At 39.0% G+C, this 26,718-nt stretch overlaps 2 protein-coding genes across 3 annotated transcripts in view; one reads left to right on the plus strand and one right to left on the minus strand.

Annotated features, from left to right (window-relative positions):
• Positions 1 to 26,718, plus strand: part of LOC124511173 (zinc finger protein 568) — a 389,983-nt gene that overhangs the window by 260,144 nt on the left and 103,121 nt on the right. The window lies entirely within an intron of this gene.
• ZNF260 (zinc finger protein 260) overlaps positions 1 to 26,718 on the minus strand; it is a 143,267-nt gene that overhangs the window by 77,674 nt on the left and 38,875 nt on the right. Inside the window, exons 1-2 of one of the 2 annotated variants that reach the window (XM_047078166.1) lie at positions 7,346 to 7,742; positions 4,425 to 4,638 (exon numbers count right to left, since the gene is read on the minus strand). The exons of the other annotated variant lie outside the window; for it this stretch is intronic. The gene's annotated coding sequence lies outside the window, so the exon portion shown is untranslated. Of the gene's footprint in view, positions 1 to 4,424; positions 4,639 to 7,345; positions 7,743 to 26,718 lie in introns of those variants that run through there. 2 annotated transcript variants of the gene reach the window in all.

A 26,718-nucleotide genomic window follows, 5' to 3' on the forward strand; every position in this document is an offset into this window, starting at 1 on the left:
ATAAAAAAGATGAGGTCAAATTTAAAACAGAATACATAATATTAAACAAAAGAACCAATACTAACCATACTGTTCCTGTCAATAAATACAACTAGGAAAAAAAGAACTATTAAAAGAAAAAGACTATGACAGGCTCATACAGATAATTCTCAGGCTCCAACACATACCTCCTGAATCAAGAAAACCTGCAGGTAAGGCCCAGCAATCTGTATTTAACAAGCCCTCTAGATGATTTTGACACACGCGAAGGTTTAACAACTGACATAATAAAACCTACCTAAACTCTCTGTAAGGTACACATCTAAAACAGGGTGCCTGGGTAGCTCAGTTGGTTAAGTGACTGACTCTTGATTTCAGTTCAGGTCATGATCTCACTGGTTCATGAGACTGAGCCCTACATCAAGCTCTGGCACTGACAGCACAGAGCCTGCTAGGGATTCTCTCTCAGCCCTCTCTCTCTGCCCCTTCCCTGCTTGTGTGCATGTGCACGTGCACTCTCTCTCACTTCTGTCTCTCAAAATAAATAAACATTAAAAAAATACATTAGAAAAAAGGAAATTTTCACTTGTAAATTTCAAATTAAAAAAAAAAAATTAATGTTTATTTTTGAGAAAGAGACAGAGCACAAGCAGGGCAGGGGCAGAGAGAGAGAGAGACAGAATCCAAAGCAGGCTCCAGGTTCCAAGCTGTCAGCATAGAGCCTGATGCTGGGCTCAAACCCACGAACCGTGAGATCATGACCTGAGCTGAAATTGGATGCTTAACTGACTGAGCCACCCAAGCACCCCTCACTTGTAAATTTCAAAATATACTGGCTTGAACAAACACTTTGGTCAAAGATAAAATTAAAATAAATTGCAAAGCATTCAGAAATATTCAGAAAAATTCAAAAACAATGTATATCAGAGCCTATAGAACACATTTGAAAAAAATGCTTGGATAAGTTTTAACATATATGTTTACATTATTCTTTTTTTTTTTTTTTTAATTTTTTTTTCAACGTTTATTTATTTTTGGGACAGAGAGAGACAGAGCATGAACGGGGAAGGGGCAGAGAGAGAGGGAGACACAGAATCGGAAACAGGCTCCAGGCTCTGAGCCATCAGCCCAGAGCCTGACGCGGGGCTCGAACTGCCGGACCGCGAGATCGTGACCTGGCTGAAGTCGGACGCTTAACCGACTGCGCCACCCAGGCGCCCCTGTTTACATTATTCTAAAAAGAAATAACATAGGGCACCTGGGTGATTTCAACTCAGGTCATGATCCCATGGTTTGTGAGATCTAGCCCTGCATCAGGCTCTGCAGTGACAGCACAGAGCCTGCTTGGGATTCTCTCTCTCCCTCTCTCTCTCTGCTTCTCCCCTGCTTGTGTGTGTGAGCTCGCTCTCTCAAAATAAATAAATAAGCTTTAAAAAAAATAAAAAGAAATAACATAATAAAATAAGCATTCAAACCAAGGAATTACAATAAGGAAAAGTAAATGTAAGAAAAAAAAGTACAGATAAGAAAAATTAATTATTACAAACAAAATTAGAAATAATAAATCCACAAGTTGATTCTTAGGGAAAAACTAAAGAGGAATAACAGCAAAATTATAAAAATAAAAAAATGATTACTTGGAAATAACCATAGACAGAAAAGGACTGTAGAGATTATTTGCTCACCTCCATACAAACAAATTTGAAAACCAAATATTACCTATGAAAACTGAGACCAGAAAAGACAAGAAACCTAAACAGTAAAGTAGATATAGAAAAAAAGAGACCATTGTTATTTTATCACCCCAATAGATGGTTCAAGATGTGGAATTTACTAAACTTTTACAAATGACAGTAATAACATTTATTTAAAATTTTCCAATTCTTAAATTCATTATATTTGCAAAAGTATGATGTAGAACAGATTAGGACTTAGCCCACTATATTCCTAACTAAAGAAAACACAGAAATGACATCTTGGTAATTAACACATCTTATATATTTTTTTAAAGTTTATTTATTTATTTTGAGGGAGACAGAGATAGCGCAAGTGGGGGAGGGTCAGAGAGACAGTAGAGAGAGAGAATCCCAAGCAGGTTCTGCACAGTCAGCACAGAGCCTGATGCAGGGTTCAAACTCACAAACCGTGAGATCAAGACCTGACTCGAAACTAAGAGTCAGCTGCTTGCTTAACAGACTCAGCCACCCAGGTGCCCCCCCCCCAAATATTTTCAAAATAGAAGTCAAAATACTCTAATCCTAAGGAAACTATTTTTGTGCTATAATGCCCGACTTGAGTAGCTGCAGCAGAGATCCTAGGACCTACAAAACCTGAAGTATTTGCTACCTGGACATTTACAGAAAGTTTACTGGCCTCTTGCCCTACAGTGGTCATTTCTCCCTTCTCTACTTGGGTGGAACTAGGATGCACTGTTGACCCGTTTCAACCACAACTAATGATCAACAGAACCTGGAGGAAATCTGGATCATTTAAAGGATCACAAGGACCAAAGCTACCATGCAAATCTTCATTACTCAACACATAACTGTTATGTGACCAGGAAATCAATTCTTATATTCCTTAAACCAGTACATTTTGGGGTTTATTATAGTCACTTAGCTTTACCATGATTGATATACTTTTTAGTCCTGTCTAATGCTTTACAATATCATGTATCTGTAGATACCTACTCAACTTGGACACCGTAGCATGAAAGTAGTAACAGACCATAAGAAAATGAATGGACGAGATGCACTGAACATGGCCATGTTTCAGTAAAACTCCTTACAAAAATACATAGTAGGATGTAGTTTGCCAACTCCTGCTCTAACAGGTCACCATTTTCACAGAATACATTTAAGAGTTTGGTTGACATTCGAGCATTCTGATATATATTTTGAAAATATTTAATCACTAGACTGGACCTCTTTCCTCAACTGATTCACATAACCACTTGCTACTCAAAATCTGCACTTAGATGTCTAATACGGATCTAATTTACCCTGGCCCAAATCAAACCCTTGTTCTCCCAAACCAACTCCCAAATTCTTCTCATCTCGTTAAATAACAACCTTATTTTCTCAGTTGTTCAAGGCTTGAGCTCAAGCCTTGAACAACTCTCTCCTAGGTAACACACCCATTATGTTTCCACATCCTCTTGGCTTTATCTTCAAAATACAGTCAGCATCTGGCCATTTCTCATAATTCTCACTAGGACCACCAAAGTCTAAGCCACATTATGTCTTCCCTGTATTATTTAATAGACTCCTCACTATTCTTCCTACTTTTGCCTTTGCCTCTTTATATAACTTCTCTCAACACAGCAACAGTATTCTTGTCATAGTCAAATCATGTCATTGTTAAAGCCTCCTTGTATACTCATAAAAACATTTAGAAGAAAGCACATTTAATAGTGGCTGCTTCTGGGGAACAGAAATGGAGAACCGAGGGCCAGGATTGAGGAACCATTCTTTAATTTTCTTAAAAAACTTTTTTGTTGTTGTTTATTTTTGAGAGAGACTGATTGAGCAAGTGGGGAAGGGGCAGACAGAGAGAGAGAGAGAGAAAGAATCCTAAGCAGGCGTCAAGCTGTCAGTGCAGAGCCTGATGTAGGGCTCGAACTCACAAACTGCGAGATCATGACCTGAGCTGAAACCAAGAGTCGGATGCTTAACCGAATGAGCCACCCTGGCGCCCCTTAATTTTCTATTAAGTATATGTATTGGATTTTAAAGATGATAGTATTATTTTTAAAGAGTAACAGAGATGTGAACTAGTAGGAAGTCAGCACTAATTTCCTAGCCTGCTATATTGTTAAAAAGCAAGAGAGTGAGAAATGTGCTATGATAGTAGGTAGGAAGGGAATAAGAAATAATGATAAGGGGTAATATTCAACTCTAAGATGGAAGTGGGGAGAAATAAAATGTTAGTGAAAGGGAAAACACAATATTTAGGCTAGACAATTTATAAAATTGAGACTGCAAATGAAGTAAAGAGGCTAGCATCCAGAATAGAGGTTACAGGGGCAAGCAGTCCCCCAGAATCTGAGAAAAAAAAAGAGCATGATCAAGCAAGAGAATCTGGAAATGTTATTTAGGTATCTAAAGAATTCCCAGCAACTGTTACTCCAATGGGCTTATAAAAAAACTTGCCTCAAAAATTTTTTCAGAGGTTGCAGTTTGAGTAACTATAAGAGGGGTGCCTGGGTGGTTAAGCATCTGACCTTGGCTTAGGTCATGATCTCTGGTTTGAGTTCAAGCCTCACATCAGGCTCTCTGCTGTCCGTGTGGAACTGCTTTGGATCCTCTGTCTCCCTCTCTCTGCCCTCCCCGTGTGCACACTCTCTCTTTCAAAAACAAATAAACATTTAAAAAAAAAATACATCATAAAAAAATAACTTAATGAACCTTTATCCCATTCATCCTTCTGGGTTCCTTCTTACTCACCTGGAAAGCACCTCCTTTACATTTCTTCCTCAGTTATTCATTGCTCTTCTTGTTTAAACTGGTGTCTTTAAACTTCTAAACAGTGACACAGGACTTGGACATTACTCTTGAGGGTCAAAGCAGAATCCCATAATTCAGGCTGAGACCAAAGGATCCTTAAAGGATTTGATGGGTAAAGGAAGTACAGTTCCTGGGGATGCACAAGGAAACTGGTCTATGAAAAAGAGCAAAGTAATGATGACCTTTTGGCTTAGAAGCTGGAGCACACACATACACATAAGCACATTGAAAAAGAGCATTTACACTTTGCATCCTCAGCCAAACCCATTATGCCATTTAAAGCCTCCACACATTTCAGGAATGGGAAACAGAATTTAGGTTATTTATTTTTCAGAATTTAGGTTATACAGAGAAATTACAAGACTGAGTTGTTAAAGTTCTACAGAATCACAACCTGTGCAAGTGTCACTTGTGGCCTTGCTCCTGATTAAAGAGTCACAATTTTGAATATCATTTTCCCCAATAAAAACATTTTTGTCAGGGTGCCTGGGTGGCTAAGTCAGTTAAGTGTTAGACTCCTGATCTCACCTCGGGTCATAATCTCATGGTTTGTGAGATGGAGCCCCACATTGGGCTCTGTGCTGACAGCATGGAGCCTGCTTGGGACTCTCTCTCCCTCTCCCTCTGCCTCTCTACTTACCCCCCTCAAAATAAATAAACATTAAGGGGGGAAAAAAAAAGAAATCTAGGCCTCCAATATGTAATGGAGAATGAATGACAAAAGTCAAAATTACTCAGCTCTTCCCTGACTCAGATATAAGAGGCTTAAAATCTGGCTGCACAGTGTTACTAATTGATGAAACAGGTAATGCAAAGGGGAATGGATGGAGGCAAACCATAGGAGGCGGAGATACCAGAATTAACATTTTGGACACAAAGAGCGTGAAGTTCCGGTGTAGCCTCAAGGTGGAGCTGTCCATTAACAAATTGGACAGAGCTCAACTATGAATGGACATTTGTTAGTCACCTGTCAAGTGAAGCCACAGCAGTGGAATTTTGTTCTTAGAGGGGGAAAAGAAAAAAAAGATAATTCAGAAACTTAGGAACACTAATAGCTAAGGGACAAACAGAAACATTAAGTCACTAATGGAGCTTTTTTTTTGAGGGGGAGGTTATTCCTTGGTTTTGACTGGAATTATACAAATGAGAGTAGTGTAATGGAAGTCAAGGAAACATTCAAGAATGAGGCAGTGATAAACATCTGGAAAGTAATGGACTGAACACAGAAATTGAATCCCTCCATCCGTTAAAAATGGAAATATACAACACAGGCAAGCAAAACTGTGATTCTTACCCCTGCCCTAACTATTGCATCTCCCTCCTCTGACAACCGTTATTTTTTGTGTAAACTTCAAAAGGTCTTTCATTAACACTAAAGAATAATCTTCATATAGATAAAAGTTTCTTCATGCACCTATGAATACACATTCTTTTTCCCACCCACTAAAAAAGTAGTATATTGCACCAAACAGGCACACTTTCTTCACAAAATAGCTTGAAGATTTTTATTTTTAATTTTTTTTCAACTTTTTTTATTTATTTTTGGGAGAGAGAGAGAGACAGAGCATGAACGGGGGAGGGGCAGAGAGAGAGGGAGACACAGAATCGGAAACAGGCTCCAGGCTCTGAGCCATCAGCCCAGAGCCCGACGCGGGGCTCGAACCCACGGACCGCGAGATCGTGACCTGGCCGAAGTCGGACGCTTAACCGACTGCGCCACCCAGGCGCCCCTTGAAGATTTTTAAAATGTAACATATGTATTTCCATTTGGTCAAGTCTTATTTTGGGTCTTTCATTAACACTAAAGAATAATCTTCATATAGATTTTTATACATTTCTTATTCATTCCTTAGGTGTTTTATCTGATTTGTCACTATTGTAATTACTGTCTTCATAACTATTACTGATTACATTTTTGTATGTACCAAAGCTATTATTTGTGTATATGCATTTTTGTACCATGGTTCTTTTTCATTTTACTGAAAAATATGTTAAGCGCGATACAATACTAGAAGGAAGTGTCATTTTAGAAGAAAATTTGTTTCGCTACATTTACAAAGGCCAACCTTTGGTCTAGGGAAAACCTGGTCAAATTACGAGTCACTGCCATGTCACTGAGAAACAAGAGAATCTTAAATCTGTTACCTGACATCTCTGAACCAAAGACAGGACATCATCCTTCCCAATTCTGTGCTGTCTACGCTAGTGGAAACTAGCTCTTAAAGCTCTTCCTTAGTCCAGGGCTTTTCAAATTGGCCTCACCAAAGTTCCTCCAAAGAACTGAGTCAATACATAGGGGGAGTCTAGACATCTAGAAACAAGTTTTCCGGAAATGTTTACTTAAAAAATTGTTAATACTAATTTTGTTTTCTACTGCACAATGAGTCTGCTTTTATATAAAAATCGCTTTAAAAATTACTTATCTCTGTATCTTAGCCATTTTCCTTTCTTTCAGAAAAACGGATGCTCCAGAAAGATGCATCTTTATTAGTTATTTTAGAAACGAGAAAAGTGAGGTTGAGGTTACTACCCCATAAAGCTCACAATGCCATCCATTCTCACACACTTGGAACCACAGAGTTCTCACACAAGTGGTACCTCTACAACAATCTCATACATTCCGTCATACCCCCACCCCCACCCCGCCGCGGTCCCGCCCAGTTTCCCCCAGTACCCCTGCCCCCATCCACATAGGCTTTGAACAATGCACGTCATAGAAGGCGATTCTTCCCCTTTAGCCTCTCCAGCCATGTCGCAATCTCCAAGAATCCTCCCCTACAGCCTCCCTGACCAGATTCTGAGCCCAGAAACCCAGGTCCCACGCCCAGATCTGCGCTTTGCGAAGCCGAAACCAAACTCACCGGCAGACAAAGACGACCATGGCGAGCCAGAAAGTCTGCGCCTGCGCACTCCTTGGCTGGTTTAACACTCCCAGAGGTCTCCTGGGCTCCATCAAGCCCCGGCTCAATACCGGACAGAATCTGTCGGTATTGGCCGGTCCTCTACTTTTCTGACTGCGGACTACATTTCCCATAAGTTTCGGTGGTTCGAGTCAGCTTTTTCGCGCTTTCTTTTCTGCGCCAGAGATTGTGGGAGTGTCTCCCTGGTGAGGGGAGGAGTGTAAGTAGACCGAGTCTCAGGACTCAGTTTAATACTAGACCTGTGTTAACTTTACCTGTGGGAGAGGGCAGTGGTGTGCCTTGGGTTATAATAAACTCAGTTCAGGCATGCCGGGCTTACTCCAAGTAGGAGCCAAGGGGCAAGGCTACCTACCCCTGGAGCGCCGAAACACTGGGCCGCAATTCATGCCTCAGGGTGGGTAGGGGCGGGGATTTCTTTGGCGGGGTTCGAGCCGGGCGCCATCTTCTCCGTCGCGAGTGTGGCGCTTAACTACATTTCCCAGGAGGCACCGCGTTCGCCGCTCCTTCCCTCAGCGCGGCTGGCAGCTTTGAGCTGAGTTGGTTTGGACGCTAGCTTGTGGTGGTCTCTTAGGGGTTCGGCCGGGCGACTAACACGTTTCAGAGAAGGCCGAGGTTGGACAAAGCCCAGAGCCCCCGGCGTCGGGAGGGAGACCTGAGTATTAAGTCTATTCGGGCAGAAGGGGCTGAGGAGGGGCAGTTGTGAAATTTCGCCACTGTCGCAGTGATATGTGTATGTGTGATTGTGAATATGTGTGATACCGTGTGTGCCGGTGAGGATTAGCTCATTATACCACTGTGAGTCCCCGTGGTGTGACTGTTAATGTGTTACTGTGTGTAATACTGTGTATGGATACGGGTTACCTGTGACTGTGTGTCCCCGTAGTGAGTATGCGGTTGTGACTGTGTGACCTTGTATACCACTTTGTGTACAAGGGTAGAGAGCTTTGTGAATGAGCTCCCGTGGGTATTATGACTGTGGGCAGGGTCGGGAAGGTGTTTGTGATTGAAGGTGTTACTTTGTGTCTAGTGGTGGGTGTGAGACTGTATGAATTTGGGGAGATTTGTGTTGGTGACTGTGTCACACATAGTCATGTGTGGGAGTACAAGACGGCTGTGAGCCTTGACAGTAAAGAGCCTTGATAGTAAAGACCCTGACTCTTCTCTCTGACCCTGAGATTGATTTGCAAGCTCTGATGTGGAGGAGCAAATGGAGCCAGTTGACCTTGTCATCTGGGCCCCAAGAATGGTCTGTTAATATCCTTCCCCATCTTTTTTTTTTTTTTAATTTTTTTTCAACGTTTTTATTTTTTTTTTATTTTTGGGACAGAGAGAGACAGAGCATGAACGGGGGAGGGGCAGAGAGAGAGGGAGACACAGAATCGGAAACAGGCTCCAGGCTCTGAGCCATCAGCCCAGAGCCCGACGCGGGGCTCGAACTCACGGACCGCGAGATCGTGACCTGGCTGAAGTCGGACGCCTAACCGACTGCGCCACCCAGGCGCCCCTCCTTCCCCATCTTGATTCGTCTTCGAGAGAGCTCTCCATTGGAAGAGGAAATACTGGTTGTGATAATGAAAAGTTATGTTAAAGGTGCCTTGGTATTTTCTCTTTATTTCTGAAATGCTTTATTTTTGCTTTTGTTTCCCTTACCTCAGGGGACTTATCTAGAAAAAAATTGCTACAGCAAATGTCAGAGAAATTACTGCCTGTGCTCTTTCCTAGGATTTTTATGGTTCCAGGTCTCACATTTAGGTCTTTAATCCATTTTGAATTTATTTTTGTGTATGCTGTATGAAAGGGGTCCACTTTCATTCTTTTGCAAGTTGCTGTCCAGTTTTCCCAACATCATTTGGTAAAGAGACTGTCTTTTTCCCATTGGATATTCCAAAGATTAATTGACCATTCAGTTGTGGATTCATTTCTGTATTTTCTATTCTGTTCTATTGATGTGTGTATTTGTTTTTGTGCCAGTACCATACTGTTTTGATTCCTGCAGCTTTGTAATGGAATTTGATGTCAGGAATTATGATGCCTCCAGCTTCGCTTTTCCTTTCAAGATTGCTTTGGCCATTCAGGGTCTTTTGTGGTTCCATACAAACTTTAGAATTGTTTGTTCTAGTTCTGTAAACAACTGTTGGTATTTTTTTAATGTTTATTTATTTGTTTTGAGAGAACGTGAGAGAGGGAGGGAGGGGCAGAGAGAGGGAGAGAGAGAATCCCAAACAGGCTCTGTGCTGCCAGCACAGAGCCTGGTGTGGGGCTTGAATTCACAAACTGTGAGATCATGACCTGAGCCAAAATCAAGAGTTGGATGCTTGACTGACTGAGTCACTCAGGCACCCCACCTGAGTTGGTATCTTGATAGGGATTGCATTAAATGTGTAGATTGCTTTAACTAGTATAGACATTTCAACAATATTTGCTCTTCCAGTCCATGAGCATGGAATGTCTTTCCATTTCTTTTGTTGTCAATTTGTTTCATCAGTGTTTATAACACTTTTATAAAACAGTGTTTATAAAACTGTAAGTTTTCGGAGTACAGGTCTTTCACCTCTTTGGTTAGATTTATTCCTAGGTATCTTATTATTTTTGGTGTAATTGTAAATGGGTTTGTTATATTCTCTTTCTGCTGCTTCATTATTGGTGTGTAGAAATGCAGCCTATTTCATGGGGCGCCTGGGTGGCTCAGTCGGTTAAGCGTCCGACTTCAGCTCAGGTCACGATCTCGCGGTCCGTGAGTTCAAGCCCCGTGTCAGGCTCTGGGCTGATGGCTCAGAGCCTGGAGCCTGCTTCCGATTCTGTGTCTCCCTCTCTCTCTGCCCCTTCCCTGTTCATGCTCTCTCTCTGTCCCAAAAATAAATAAACGTTAAAAAAAAAAATTAAAAAAAAAAAGAAATGCAGCCTATTTCTGTAGATTGATTTTGTACCCTGCCACTTTACTGAATGTGTTTATCAGTTTTAGCAGTTTTTTGGTGGAGTATTTGGGTATTCTAAATATTGTATCATGTCATCTGTAAATACTGAAAGTTATACTTCTTCCTGATTTGGATGCCTTTTATTTTTTCTTGTTGTCTGATTGCTGTGGCTAGGACCTTCAGTATTAATGTTGAGTAACAGTGGTGAGAGTGGAAAACCTTGTCTTGTTCGTAACCTTAGGGGAAAGGCTCTCAGTTTTTCCCTACTCAGGATGATGTTAGCTGTGAGTTTTTCATATATGGCCTTTATTATGTTGAGGTATGTTCTCTCTGCTTTGGTGAGTTTTTTTTTTTTTTAATTTTTTAATGTTTATTTATTTTTGAGAGACAGAGCATAAGCGGGGGAGGGGCAGAGAGAGAGGGAGACACAGAATCCCAAGCAGACTCCAGGCTCTGAGCTGTCAGCACAGAGCCCGACGCAGGGCTCGAACTCAGACTTAGAGATCATAACCTGAGCCAAAGATGGATGCTTAATTGACTGAGCTACCCAGGTGCCCTTGGTGAGAGTTTTTATCATGAGTGGATGTTGTAGTTTGTTAAGTGCTTTTTCTGCATTTATTTAAATGATCATATAGTTCTTTCTTTCTTTTTTTTTTTTTTTCAACGTTTATTTATTTTTGGGACAGAGAGAGACAGAGCATGAACGGGGGAGGGGCAGAGAGAGAGGGAGACACAGAATCGGAAACAGGCTCCAGGCTCTGAGCCATCAGCCCAGAGCCCGACGCGGGGCTCGAACTCACGGACCGCGAGATCGTGACCTGGCTGAAGTCGGACGCTTAACCGACTGCGCCACCCAGGCGCCCCAAAATGATCATATAGTTCTTTTTATTTTTTAAAGTTTATTTCTGAGAGAGAGACTGCACGGGCGTGTGTGTGCATGCGTACGGGCGTGTGTGTGCGTGCGTGCGCGCGCGTGTGTGTGTGTGTCTGTGTGTGTGGGCGGGGGAGGGGGCAGAGAGAGAGGGGAGCAGAGGAACCAAAGTGGTCTTGGCGCTGACAGCAGTAAGCCTGATGTGGGCCTCGAACTCTCAAACTGCGAGATCTTGACCTGAGCCAAAGTCACTCAATCAACCAAGCCACCCAGGCATCCTGAAATGGTCATATGGTTCTTATCTTTTCTCTTATTGATGTGTTCTATCACGTTGATTGATTTGCAAATATATAATCACACTTGCAACCCAGGAATAAATCTCACTTCATTATGGTGAATGATTTTTTTAAATGTATTATTGGATTCTGTTTGCTAGTATTTTATTGCGAATTTTTCCATCTGTGGTCATCAGAGATACTGGCCTGTAGTTCTCTTTGTGGTGTCTTTATTTTCTTTTGGTATCAGGGTATTGATGGCCTCATGGAATGAATTTGGAAGTTCTCCCTCCTCTTCTGATTTTTGGAATAGTTTGAGAAGAATAGGCATTAATTCTTCTTTAAACGTTAGGTAAAATTGGCCTGTGAAGTCATCTGGTCCTGGACTTTTGTTTATTTTGGAGTTTTTTATTACTGATTCAATTTCATTGCTGATAATTGGTCTGTTCAAATTTTCTTCCTGCTTCAGTTTTGGTAGGTTATATGTTTCTAGGAATTTATCCATTACTTCTAGGTTGTCCAATTTGTTGGCATATATTTTTTCATAATATTCTCTTGTATTTTTGTGCCATTTGTTGTTATTTCTCCTCTCTTATTTGTATTTATTTAGGGTCCTTTCTCTTTTTTTTTGATAAGTCTGGGTAGATGTTTATCAATTTTATTGATATTTCAAGGAACTAGCTCCTGGTTTCATTGATCTGTTCTACTGTTTAATTTTCTGTATTATTTATTATTTCCTTCCTTCTGCTGATTTTAGGTTTTGTTTATTATTCTTTTTCTAGCTCCTTTAGTTGTACGGTTAGGTTGAGATTTTTCTTGCTTCTTGAGATAGGCCTGTATTGCTATAAACTTGTCTTAGAACTCTTAGAACTGGTTTTGCTGCATCCCAAAAATTTTGAACTGTTTTGTTTTCATTTTCATGTACTTTTTTATTTCTTCTTTTATTTCCTGATTAACCTATCATTATTTAGTAGCATGTTATTTATCCTCCATGTACTTGTGGTCTTTCCAGATTTTTTCTTGTGGTTCACTTTAGTTTCACAGTGTTGTAGTTAGAAAAGATGCATGATATGACTTCAGTCTTTTGGAATTCGTTGAGGTTTGTTTTTTGGCCTAATATGTGACATATTCCGGAGAATGTTCCATGTGCACTTGAAAAGAATGTGTATTCTGATGTTTTAGGATGGAATGTTCTGAATGTATCTGATACGTCTATTTGGTCCAGTGTGTCATTCAAAGTCCTTGTTGACTTTTTGTTTGGATGATCTTTCCATTGATGTAAGTGGGATGTTAACATTCCTGCCATTATTGTATTGTAGATTTGTTTCCATGTGTTTACGAACTGCTTTATGTGTTTGGGTGCTTGCATGTTGGGTCTGTAAGTATTTATGATTTATATCATCTTGTTGCATCATTTCCTTTATTGTTATATAGTGTCCTTCTTTGTCTCTTGTTATCCTCTTTGTTTTAAAGTCTATTTTGTCTGATCTAAGTATCGCTACTCCAGCTTTCTTTTGAGATCTTTTGAGATGATAAATGTTTCTCCATTCCCTCACTTTCAAACTGCAGGTATCTTTAGGTCTAAAATTAGTCTCTTATAGGCAGCATATAGAGGGGGCTTGTTTTTGTTTTGTTTTGTTTTTATCCCTTCTGTCACCCTCTATCTTTTGATTGGAATATTTACTCTATTTACATTTAAAGTAACTATTGATATGTGTTTATTGCCTTTTTTTTTTACTTGTTTTGTAGTTGTTTCTAAAGATTTTCTCTGATTCTTTCTTGTCTTTTACTCTTTCACCCTTTGCTGGTTTACTTTAGTGATATATTTGTATTTCTCTTTTTCTTTGCATATCTATTAGTGGCTTTTGATTTCTGGTTTCCATTAGGTATGTACATAACATCTTCTGCATATAGCAATCTATATTAAGTTAATGGTCATTTAAGTTTGAACCTATTCTTTACTCTTGTCCTCCCCATGTTTTAGGTATATGGTATCACATTGTACTTCCTTTTTGGTGTATGTGTGAGATTCTTGACTGATTTTTTACAGAAATACTCATTTTTAATGCCTTTGTGTTCTCTACCTTCATACTGTCATTTTTAGTCTTTCCTTTCCACTCAAAGAGTACCCTTTAATATTTCTTACAGAGCTTGTTTAGTGGTCATGAATTCCTTTAGTTTTTGTTTGTCTGGGAAACTCTCTTCTTCTATTCTGAATGATTGGCTTGATGGATAGAGTATTCTTGGTTGCACATTTTCCCCATTCAGCCTTCGAATATATCATGCCACTCCTTTCTGGCTTTGCAAGTTTCTGCTGAAAACTCCGCTGATAGCCTTATGGGATTTCCTTTGTATGTAGCTGTCTTCTTTTCTGTTGCTGCTTTTAATATATTTTTTTACCACTGTATTTTGCCAATATGATTATAACATGCCTTAGTGTGGATCTGCCTTTGTTGATTTTGTTGGAGGTTCTCTTTGCATCCTGGATCTGGATATCTGTTTCCTTCCCCATATTAGGGAAGTTTTTAGTCATCGTTTCTTTTTTTTTTTTTTTTTAATTTTAATTTTTTTAAATTTACATCCAAATTAGTTAGCATACAGTGAAACAATGATTTCAGGAGTAGAGTCCTTAGTGCCCTTACCCATTTAGCCCATCCCCCCTCCCCAACCCCTCCAGTAACCCTCAGTTTGTTTTCCATATTTAAGAGTCTCTTATGTTTTGTCCCTCTCCCTGTTTTAATATTATTTTTGTTTCCCTTCCCTTATGTTCATCTGTTTTGTCTCTTAAAGTCCTCATATGAGTGAGGTCATCTGATATTTGTCTTTTTCTAACTAATTTCACTTAGCATAATACCCTCCAGTTCCATCCACATAGTTGCAAGTGGCAAGATTTCTTTCTTTTTGATTGCTGAGTAATACTCCATTGTATATATATATACCACATCTTCTTTATCCATTCATCCATCGATGGACATTTGGGCTCTTTCCATACTTTGGCTATTGTTGATAGTGCTGCTATAAACATTGGGGTGCATGTGTCCCTTCAAAAACATCACACCTGTATCCCATGGATAAATGCCTAGTAGTGCAATTGCTGGGCCGTAGGGTAGTTCTATTTTTAGTTTTTTGAGGAACCTCCATACTGTTTTCCAGAGTGGCTGCACCAGCTTGCATTCCCACCAACAATGCAAAAGAGATCCTCTTTGTCCACATCCTCGCCAACATCTGTTTTTGCCTGAGTTGTTAATGTTAGCCATTCTGACAGGTGTAAGGTGGTATTTCATTGTGGTTTTGATTTGTATTTCCCTGATGATGAGTGATGTTGAGCATTTTTTCATGTGTCGGTTGGCCATCTGGATGTCTTCCTTGGAGAAGTGTCTATTCATGTCTTTTGCCCATTTCTTCACTGGATTATTTGTGTTTTGGGTGTTGAGTTTGATAAGTTTGTTATAGATTTTGGATACTAACCCTTTATCTGATATGTCATTTGCAAATATCTTCTCCCATTCTGTCGGTTGCCTTTTAGTTTTGCTGATTGTTTCCTTCGCTGTGCAGAAGCTTTTTATTTTGATGAGGTCCCAGTAGTTCATTTTTGCTTTTGTTTCCCTTGCCTCCAGAGACGTGTTGAGTAAGAAGTTTCTGCAGGCAAGATCAAAGAGGTTTTTGCCTGCTTTCTTCTTGGGGATTTTGATGGCTTCCTGTCTTACATTTAGGTCTTTCATCCATTTTGAGTTTATTTTTGTGTATGGTATAAGAAAGTGGCCCTGGTTCATTCTTCTGCATGTCGCTGTCCAGTTTTCCCAGCACCACTTGCTGAAGAAACTGTCTTTATTCCATTGGATATTCTTTCCTGCTTTGTCAAAGATTAGTTGACCATAAGTTTGTGGGCATTGTTTCTTCAAATAAATTTTCTTCCCCCTTTTCTCTCTCTTCTGCGACTCCTATAATAGGAATGTTATTACGCCTGATGGAGTCACTGTGTCCCCTAAGTGTATTCTTAGTTTGCATAATTCTTTTTTCCCTCTTTTGTTCAGCTTGATTAGTTTTCATTACTCTGTTTTCTAGGTCATTAATTTGTTCCTCTGCTTCTGACAGCCTGTTTTTCATTCCATTAAGAATGTTACTCATTTGTTTATTGAGCCCTTTATCTCTGGTGTGGTATTTCTTATACCTGGGTTAATTGTTTCACTGATGTCCTCTACTCTTTTGTCAATTCCAGTGATTATCCTTATGATCATTGCTCTAAATTCTTCAGCAGGCATGTTACTTACATCTGTTTTGTTTAGAACTCCAGCTGTGGCCTTGTTGGTTCTGTGCCCTTGTCATGTTCTTTCATTTGGGACAAATTCCTGTGTCTTCTCATTTTGTCTAAGTCTCTGTGCCTGTTTCTCTGTGTTAGGAAGGTTAGCTATATCTTCTTTGACTGCAGTGGCATTATGAAGAAGAGGTCTGTAGTGCCCTGCAGTGTAGTGTCCCTTGTTCCCCAGGGCCTGGTGCTTCTTAGGAGTATTTGCAGTGTGTGCTCCATGAGTTCTGCTGTTGTGTCCTAGCTACTGTATCCTTCAGGCCAGTCATCTGCAGAGACTCTTTTTGCCTGTTATGGGCAATGATTGGTTCCTCACCTGAATGTGATACTTTTTAACTAGGTGTGCTCTGGTTTGCTTGTGAAATGATACCTGTCACCACTGCCACTGAACCTAGGCCTCATAAAACTCCCAGGTCAGGAGCTGTGGTGTTAGCAAGGGTCTTCTGGGAGAGGGGGAATCACTGTGCTGGGACAGAGTCAAGTTGACTGAGAAGGGCTGTTCTTCTGGACTTCATGGTGGGGCGCTGGGCTTGGTACAAGCAACTTAGGTAGAGAGTGTGAATGTTGTTCTGGTTCCTGCAGGTGGCCCTGTGCTTATGATGAGGGGCGAGGGAGTGAAATGACTCGACAGTTTCTTTGTTCCCAGAAGGGTCTCTCCTTGAATGCTCTGGGACAATCTTCAAGATGAGCAACTAACCTCCCTAGCTTGTGCCCCAAGCATTCTTCAGTTTGCTGTTTCTGTGCTGTTTGTGTGCTCTTTGCTCTGACTTTTCTTCAAGAGCAGCCATTTATAACCATGTGTTTAGTAACAATGGTAAGGAACGTGAACGTGCAACATATATTGTCAACCTGAAAATAAAGATCCACAGTGAGAGGCAAATGAGTGTTTACTTGGAATTGAAAAATTACAGTTAGGGAAGCACAGATTCTGCCAGTAACCAGAAAAGTGTCCCACCTGTGAGGTGAAAGCAAGGGGTTTTTACCTGACTTGGATAAAAGGGAAAAAAAGTTAATTGGAACTAACAGGCTGAGCCAATGTGATTACACATTGACCAACTGTTGTCTTGGTGTTAATCAATGAAATTGTTCCTGCGGCACCTGGATGGCTTATTTGGTTGGGCATCTGATTCTTGATTTTGGCTCAGGTCATGATTTCATTATTTTGTAAGTTCCAGGCCCACACTGGGCTCTGTGCTGGCTGCCTGGAGCCTGCTTGGGATTCTCCCTATCTTTTTGCCCCTACCCCTGCTCGTGCTCTGTCTCTCTCAAAATAAATGAATAAACTTAAAAAAATAAATGAAATTGATCCTCCTATGCATTAATTAACTATTCTGTCTTCAGAAAGTCCACAGCCAGCTGTTTATTGATCAGGATATCCATTGTCCTGTTGACTTTACCGACAATTGCTTGTAAGACAGTTGCCACTTCTGGGCCAGACCAAGGGTCTTTTTGCCCAGTTTAAGCTTATTAGATCATTAGCCATTTGTTTTAGAAAGGAAAATTGGAGCTTCTCTCAAAAATGGAGTCTCTCATATCCAGAAATTTTGTACAATTTCACAATATTAAATGAAAATAGAGGGTTTTAAGTTGTACATATAGGAAAGTTATTTGGTAAAAAATATTTACCTGTAGATGTATGAAATATGTATTAGTGTTTAATAATTTCCATTGTAACTATGAGGTTTATGAAAGAAGGGATTTATTGTGTGTTAAGTCTTCAGTATTTACAACAACAACTAGCACATGTTTGGCACTCATTAGATATTTGATGAAAGAATAGTTAAGTAGTACTTAATAAGTAATAGCAGTTACTTACTTTCTGGTTGCACAGAATAAACAGGCACAGAATGCCTTACATTTGTGTTACTCTGTCTAAAAGTACTCTACATTTGTTAGCTCTAACTTGTGTGCCAAAGAATATATTAATCCTGTGTTCTTCAAACGGGGTATGAGTTCTTTAGCATTCACAGGACTTTTGATATGGGTGAAAGATACTGTTACTCATGTTTTCTTTAAGGTTTATTTTACTAAATTTGTACACATAATGAATAACATATCAATAATCATCTTTTTAGAGCATTTAAACTTGATTACTAATTTTGATAAGTATACTTTAAGCAGTTTAAAGTTCAATTATAACATTAGTGAGTGTAATATTTTAATTTATAATAAATGTTATTTGTTCTTCTTAGCCTATTCTGGCACTGAGCTCCTAACATCCTTAGAATTTACTAAGTTTAGAGAGCTATGGAGATGTCTTTTGTTATGTTATGAAGCGACACTGTGAAACCCTTAAGTAACCAAAGCAGGGGCTGGTTGCTAGTGGCCCTGATCATGTGATTAGAGGGTTGGAACTTTCAGCACCCCACCCTCCATCCCAACTTCTGTGGAGGGGAGAAGTGCTGGAGGTTGAATTATTTCCCAAAGGCCAGTGATTTAATCAATTGAGGCTATTGTTAAAAAGATTCAACAGAGTCAACTTTACAGATTCAGTTGGCATTATGAAATGATTCATGAATCTGGCAGCATTCCATTGTTGCTGAGGCCTGAAATCAGATTCATTTGCCCCATGCACAGTAAGCCCATTTCTGAGTCACCAGGTTTGAAGCAGAGAAAGATTTATTGAAGGGCAACCCAATGAGAAGCCCAATAGGTCCCAAATCTCCTTTGTCCTGTTGAGCCTAGGAACAGTTTATATATTATTAGCAAAGTATGTGGGTTTTAGGGCAGGAAATGTATGGGCCTTGAAATTTCTAGAGAAGGTTTTTTTTTTTTTAAAGACTTAGTTACTTAAAAAAAAATTTTTTTTTTTTAATGTTTATTTATTTTTGAGACAGAGAGAGACAGAGCATGAACGAGGGAGGGTCAGAGAGAGAGGGAGACCCAGAATCTGAAGCAGGCTCCAGGCTCTGAGCTGTCAGCACAGAGCCTGACGCGGGGCCCGAACTCACGGACTGTGAGATCATGACCTGAGCCGAAGTCGGCCGCTTAACCGACTGAGCCACCCAGGCGCCCCAAGACTTAGTTATTTTTGAGAGAGAGGGTATAAGCAGGAAAGGGGCACTTAACATTTCATCACATTGTTCCTTTTTTTTTTCCTCTTGAATACAAGATCTTTTAAGGTCTACTCTCTTAGCTGCTTTCAAATATATAATACAGTATTATTAACTGTACTCAACTTGCTGTACATTTCCAAGACTTACCTTTTAACTAGGAGCTTGTACCTTTTGACCACCTCTTCCTATTTTCCCCACTCTCTACACCCCACCTCTGGCAACCACCAGTCTGTTCTCTGTATCTATGAGTTTAGGTTTTTTCTTTTTTATATTCTAGATATAAGTGGGATGATACAGTAATTGCCTTTCTCTGACTTACTTCACTTAGCACAATGGTCTCAAGGTCCATCCATGTTGTTGTAAATGGCAAAATTTCCTTTTTTCAAGGCAAAGTAATATTCTATTGTATGTATGTATACCCACCCCCCACGCACACTCAATTTGTGTCCATTAATCCACTAACGGACACTTCAATTGTTTCCATGCCTTAGCTATTATAAATACTGCTGCAGTGAACATGGGGTGCAGATATCTTTTCAAGATTATGATTTAATTTCCTTCAATAAATACCTGGAATTGGAATTGCTGGATCATATGGTGGTTCTGTTAAGTCTTTGAGGAAACTGCTATTTTCCATAGTGTTTTTACCAGTTTACATTCCCAGTAGTAGTGCCAAGAGCATTCCCTTTTCTCCACATCCTCACCAACACTTACTATTTCTTGACTTTTTGGTAATAGTTATTCTAGCACATGTGGTGATATTTCATTGTGGTTTACATTTGCCTTGATTTGCATTACCATTATGATTAGGTGCCTTTTCATCTTCCTGGATGGCATTTGTATGTCTTTGGAAAAATGTCTTTTGAGACCCTCTTAAATTGTTTATTTATTTTTGAGAGAGAAAGAGAGAGACAGAGCATGATCAGGGGAGGGGCAAAGAGAGAGGGAGACACAGAATCTGAAGCAGGCTCCAGACTCTGAGCTGTCAGCAGAGAGCCCAACACAGGACTCAAACCCAACAAACCATGAGATCATGACTTGAGCCAAAGTTGGACATTTAACTGACTGAGCCACCCAGGCGCCCCAAGAGATCCTCTTAAATTTGTAATTGGATCTTTTTTTCTATTGAGTTGTATGAGTTCTTTGTATATTTGGGGTGTTATAAGATACATTATTTGCAAATTATAATAATTTTCTCCCATTTTGTAGGTTACCTTTCATTTTGTTGACTTTTTAGTTAGGTGTGGTCTCACTTGTTGAATTTTGCTTTAGATATCAAATCCAAAAAATCATCGCTAGGAAGGAGGTCTATGAGCTTAGTCTCTATGTTTTCTTATCAGCGTTTTATGGTTTCAGGTCTTATATTCAATTATTGAATCCATTTTGACTTGATTTTTGTGTGTGCTGTTAGTGCCCAGTTTCATTCTTTTCCTTGTGGCCCAATACCTACTGTATATTTTTGCTTCCTTTTTCATAAAATAATTGACTATATATGCATGAGTTTATGTTTGGACTCTCTAGTCTGTTCCATTGGTGTACATGTCTGTTTTTCTTTTAATGTTTGTTTATTTTGAGAGAGAGAGAGAGCACTCGAACAGGGGATGGACAGAGAGGAGAGAGTGAGAATCCCAAGCAGGCTCTCTGAGCCCACGAACTGGGAGATCATGACCTGAGCCAAAATCAAGGGTCAGATGTTCAACCAACTGAGCTAACCAGGCACTTTTTTTTTTTTTTGATTTAGATGTTTATTTATTTTTGAGAGAGAGACAAAGTGAGAGTGAGGAAGGGACAGAGAGAGAGGGAGACACAGAATTTGAAGCAGGCTCCAAGCTCTGAGCTGTTAGCACAGAGCCCGATATGGGGCTCAAACTCACAACCATGAGATCATGACCTGAGCCAAAGTTGAACACTTAACCAACTCTACTGAGCCACCCAGGCACCCCTTGTTTTGTGTATTTTTTATTTTTTTATTTTTTTTTAATGTTTATTTTTGAAGGAGAGAGAGACGGAGTGTGCGTGGGGGAGGGGCAGAGAGAGAGGAAGACACAGAATCTGAAGGAGGCTCCAGGCTCTGAGCTGTCAGCACAGAGCACAACGGGAGGCTCAAACCCTCAAACTGCGAGATCATGACCTGAGCTGAAGTCGGACACTTAATCGACTGAGCCACCCAGGTGCTCCCAGTTTTTTTTTTTCTAACGTTTATTTATTTTTGAGACAGAGAGAGACAGAGCATGAATGGGGGAGGGTCAGAGAGAGAGGGAGACACAGAATCTGAAACACACAGAATCTGAAACAGGCACAGAGCCTGACTCAGAGCTCGAACTCACGGACCACGAGATCATGACCTGAGCCGAAGTTGGACGCTTAACCAACTGAGCCACCCAGGTGTCCCACCCCTTGTTTTGTTTTTTAAAGTAAGCTCTACGTCCAACATGGGGCTTGAACTCAAGATCCCAAGATCAAGAGTCACATGCTTTGCTGATTGAGCCAGCCAGGCACCCCAATAACCATTCTGTTTTGATTACTGTAGCTTTGTAATACAATTTGAGATCTGGAAGTATAATGCCTCCAGCATTGTTTTTTTTCAAGATGGATTTGGTTATTTGACATCTCTGTGGTTTCATACAAATTTTAGGATCATTTGTTCTGGTTCTGTGAAAAATGCTCTTGGTATTTTGATAGGAATTGCATTAAATCTGTAGATTGCCTTTTGTAGTATGGACATTTAAGAAATATTTATTCTCCCAACTTGTGAGCATGGAATATCTTACCATTTGTTTGTGTCATCTTCAATTGCTTTCATCAGTGTTTTATAATTTTCAGAGTAGTGGGGCACCTGGGTGGCTCAGTCAGTTAAACATCTGACTTTGGCTCAGGTCATGATCTTATGGTTCATGAGTTTGAGCCCCACGTCAGGATCTGTGCTAACAGCTCAGAGTCTGCAACCTGCTTCGGATTCTGTGTCTCCCCCTCTCTCTGCCCCTCCCCTGCTCATATTCTGTGTGTGTGTGTCTCTCTCTCTCTCTCAAAAATAAACATTAAAAATTTATAATTTTCAGAGTATAGGTCTTTTACCCTAGTTAATTTATTCCTAGATGTTTTATTTTTTTTTTTAATGTTTTACTTATTTTTGAGAGAGAGACAGAGAACGAGCAGGGGAGGGGGAGAGACAGAAGGAGACACAGAATCTGAAACAGGCTCCAGGCTCTGACAGCTCAGAGCCGACATGGGGCTCGAACTTGTGAACCTCGAGGTCATGACTTGAGCTGAAGTTGGGTGCTTAACCGACTGAGCCACCCAGATACCCCTGTTCCTAGGTATTTTATTTTTGGTGCAATTATAAATTAGATTGTTTTCTTAATTTCTTTCTGCTACCTCATTAGTGTATAGAAATACAGTGGATTTCTGTGCATTAATTTTGTATCCTGAGACATTACAGAAGTCATTTGTGTGTTCTGGTAGTTTTTTGATGGAGTCTTTAGAGTTTTCTATATAGTATATCATGTCATCTGCAAATAGTGAAAGTTTTACTTCTTCCTTAACTAATTTGGATGGCTTTTATTTCTTTGTGGTGTCTGATTGTTGTGACTAGGACTTCCAGTATTATCTTGAATAAAAGTGTAAGAGTGGACATTCATGTCTTATTCCTGATCTTGGGGGGAAAGCTCTCAGTTCTTTACCATTGAGTATAATGCTAACTGTGAGTTTTTCATATATGGCCTTTATTGTGTTTTGAGGTGTATTTCCTCTAAACCTACTTTGTTGAGGTTTTTATCATGAATGGATGTTGTACTTTGTGAAGTGCTTTTTCTAGGTCTATTGAAATGATCACATGGTTTTTATCCTTTCTCTTATTGATGTGATGTATCACATTGATTGATTTGTGAATATTGAGCTACCCTTGCAGCCCAAGAATAAATCTTACTTCCTCGTGGCGAATTATTTTTTTAATGTATTGTTGGATTCAGTTTGCTAGTATATTATTGAGGATTTTTATATCTATGCTCATCAGAGATATTGGCCTGTACTCTTTTTTTCTTTTTTTTTTTTTTTTGTAGTCTATCTGGCTTTGGTATCAGGGTAATGCTGGCCTCATACAATAAATATGAAAGCTTTCCTGTCTCTTTTTTCTTTTTTTCTTTTTTTTGGGAGGGGGGATAGTCTGAGACATATAGGTATTAATTCTTCTTTAAATGTTTGGTAGAATTTACCTATGTACCTGTCTGGTCGTGGACTTTTGTTTGTCGGGAGTTTTTTGATTACTGATTTAATTTCATTGCTGTTAATTGGTCTGTTCAAATTTTCTGTTTCTTCCTGCTTCAGTTTTGGCAGGCTATATGTTTCTAGGAATTTATCCATTTCTTCTAGGATGTCCAATTTGCTGGCATATAAGTCATAATATTCTCTTATACTCTTTTGTATTTCTGTGGCATTGGTTGTTATTTCTCCCTTTCATTTCTGATTTTGTTTGAGTCCTCTTTTTCTTTTGACCAGCCTGGCTAAAGGTTTATCTATTTTGTTGATCTTTTCAAAGAAACCCTCTTGGTTTCATTAATCTGTTCTATTGGTTTTTTTAGTTTCTATTTCATTTATTTCTGCTGTAATCTTTATCATTTCTTTCACTCTTTCTACTGGCTTTTGGTTTATTTATTCTTTTTCTAGTTCCTCAAGGTGTATGGTTAGGTTCTTTGAGATTTTTCTTGCTTGTGATAGGCCTGTGTTTCTTTAAACTTTCCTTTTAGCATAGGTTTTGCCATATCCCAATGATTTTGGCACTGATGCTTTTTCATTTTCTTTTGTCTCTATGTATATTTTGATTTCCTTTTTGATTTTTTGGTTGACCCATTCATTGTTTAGTAGCATGTTATTTAGCCTCTATGTGTTTGCTTTCTTTCAGCATTTTTTCTTGTGGTTGATTTCTAGTTTCTGAGCATTGTGGTCAGAAATGATGCATGATATGACTTCAGTCTTTTTGAATTTGTTTCAATTTGTTTTGTGGTCTAACATGTCACCTATTCCAGAGAATGTTCTACATGCCCTTGAAAAGAATGTGTATGGGGCACCTGGGTGGCTCAGTTGTTTAAGCGTCAGACTTCAGCTCAGGTCATGATCTCGTGGTTCATGAGTTCTAGCCCTGCATCGGGTTCTGTGCTGACAGCTCAGAGCCTGGGCCTGCTTCAGATTCTGTCTCCCTCTCTCTCTGCCTCTCCCCCACTCGTACTCTGTCTCTGTCAAAAATAAATAAAAACATTTAAAAAATTAAAAAAAAAAGAAAATGTATTTTGCTATTTTAAGATGGAATGTTATGAATATATGTTAGATCCATCTGGTCTAATGTGTCATTCAAAAACACTGTTTCCTTGTTTATTTTTGTTTAGGTGATCTGTCTGTTGATGTAAGTGGGGTGTTAAAGTTCCATACTATTATTGTATCACTATAGGTTACTTCCTTTATGTTTGTTATTAGCTGTTTTATGTGTGTGTGTGCTTTCATGTTGAATGCATAAATATTTACATTTATTATATCTCTTTTTGGATTGTTCCCTTTATGGTTGTGTAGTATCCTTTATCTGTTGTTACAGTCTTTGTTTTAGAGTCTATTTTGTCTATTATAAATATTGCTACTCTAGCTTTCTTTTCAAGACTGTATGAATTTCACTGCCCTGTGTTTGAATTTACTGATCCTTTCTTCCACCTCACTAGTCTGCTGTTGAACTCTTGTGTTGTATTTTTTTTTTTAATTTTTTTTTTCAACATTTATTTATTTTTGGGACAGAGAGAGACAGAGCATGAACGGGGGAGGGGCAGAGAGAGAGGGAGACACAGAATCGGAAACAGGCTCCAGGCTCTGAGCCATCAGCCCAGAGCCTGACGCGGGGCTTGAACTCCCGGACTGCGAGATCGTGACCTGGCTGAAGTCGGACGCTTAACCGACTGCGCCACCCAGGCGCCCCTCTTGTGTTGTATTTTTTAATTCAGTGATTGTGTTTTTCATTTCTGATTTCTGTGTGGTACTTTCTAATTTGTCTCTTTGTTGAAACACTCACTCTGTTCATGCATCATTTCCTGATCTTATTGAGCATCTTTATGACCATTATTTTGTAGAAATAAAGTTTTTTTTTTAACATTTTTTTTTTTTTGAGGGACAGAGCATGAATGGGGGAGGGGCAGAGCGAGAGGGAGACAGAGAATCAGAAGCAGGCTCCAGGCTCTGAGCTGTCAGCACAGAGCCCGATGTGGGGCTCGAACTCATGAACCGCGAGATTATGACCTGAGCTGAAGTCGGGCGCTTAATTGACTGAGCCACCCAGGCATCCCTGGAAGCAATTTTTTTGTTTTTTTAAGTTTTAGACTTACAGAAAAATTCCAAGAGTACAGAATTTCCATACATCTTTCTCCCAGTCTGCGTAATACTAATATATTGCATTATCATAGTATAGTGATCAAAAATGGACATTAACATTGGCCTAATACTATCAATTAAAGTACAGGCTTTATTTTGATTTCACCAGGTTTTCTCCACTAATGTCTCAAAGATCAAATTCCTGCATTGTATTTAGTTCTAAATTTCCTTAGTCTCCTCCAATCTTTTGAGTTTTTCAGTCTTTCCTTGCCACTCATGACCTTGAAAAGTCATGGTTTCCTGGAGTATTGGGTAAGTTATTATATAGAAGGTTCTTCATTGTGTTTGTCTACAGTTTCCTCATGATTACATTATGGTTATGCTTTCTTTCTTTTTTTTTTTTTTAGTGGCAATACTACTCATGTGGTGTGCCCTTCTTATTAATGCCTCACTTTGGGTGGTATTTGTGCTGATGTCTTACTGCCGGTGATCATTTGGTTAAGGTAATATATGGAATGTTTTCTCCTTTTAAGTATGTATTTGGGATTCGTTGGTATAATTTTAATGGCCTGTTTCTCTTTACATTTTCACCTTCAAATTTTAGTATCCATCAATGAATTTTGTATATGATTATTACTGTTATTACAGTGATTTCCTATTTCCCTCATTCATTTAATAATTCATTTAATAATTATTCATTAATATTGTTAATTATTCATTCATTTAATAATTAATAATTTAAAAAAGGATTCTATTATATTTCATGGTTCACTGCAGCAATAAACAAGATAGGTCTGGAACATTCTCTCTTATTAGGGGGGAAAACAAGTTTCTAAGTAGGCTAGGGAAGATGTGGAAAAGATAAAGGACAAAATGAATATGGAAAGGAATGAGCATCAAAACAAAGTAGCAAAAAAATAGTTAATAGCAATAATTACATTATGGTTTATTGTACTAGCAGTCTGTGAAATAACAGGAGTTCATTACAAAGTTCAAAGAAAAACATTAATGGAATGTGACCAAAATACAGCTGTAATACAAATAAGGGAGGCATAATAAGGATATGTTGAATTTATTAAATTTTCATTTTTAATGATTTTGAAAAGTAAATGCCAAGATACATGGTTATTTAAGTGTATACATAAGGATTAGATAGCTTATTGTTTTAATTGTTCAAGCTAGCAAAAAAAAAAATAATAAAATAAAAATACACAAAGGAGTATATTGGCAAGTAGTTCTGGAGTATTACACCAACAAGAGAGAAACTAATCAGTATTGATTGGAACTCAGAATAACCAAGTAAAATGAGATGAAAGAGCAAATCAGCAGTGTGGTCACATAATAGCTCAGTAAGTAGAACGAACTATTAATGATTATAATAGAGTTGAAATATTTTAAAGATACGAAATAGTACATATCCTAATAAGAATAACAACAGGGACTCCTTGTCTTATTTCATAGCATATGAAATATCTACCAAGTATATATTTTTTAAAACTGCTAATTTATTTTTTTCTATAAAGTTGAGATTTTTTAAAGTTTATTTAT

Source organism: Lynx rufus, unplaced genomic scaffold (assembly GCF_022079265.1).
Source record: "Lynx rufus isolate CCGP_SWC_20201006 ecotype Redwood Valley unplaced genomic scaffold, mLynRuf1.p SCAF_16, whole genome shotgun sequence".
In the NCBI taxonomy this organism is placed as follows: domain Eukaryota; kingdom Metazoa; phylum Chordata; class Mammalia; order Carnivora; family Felidae; genus Lynx; species Lynx rufus.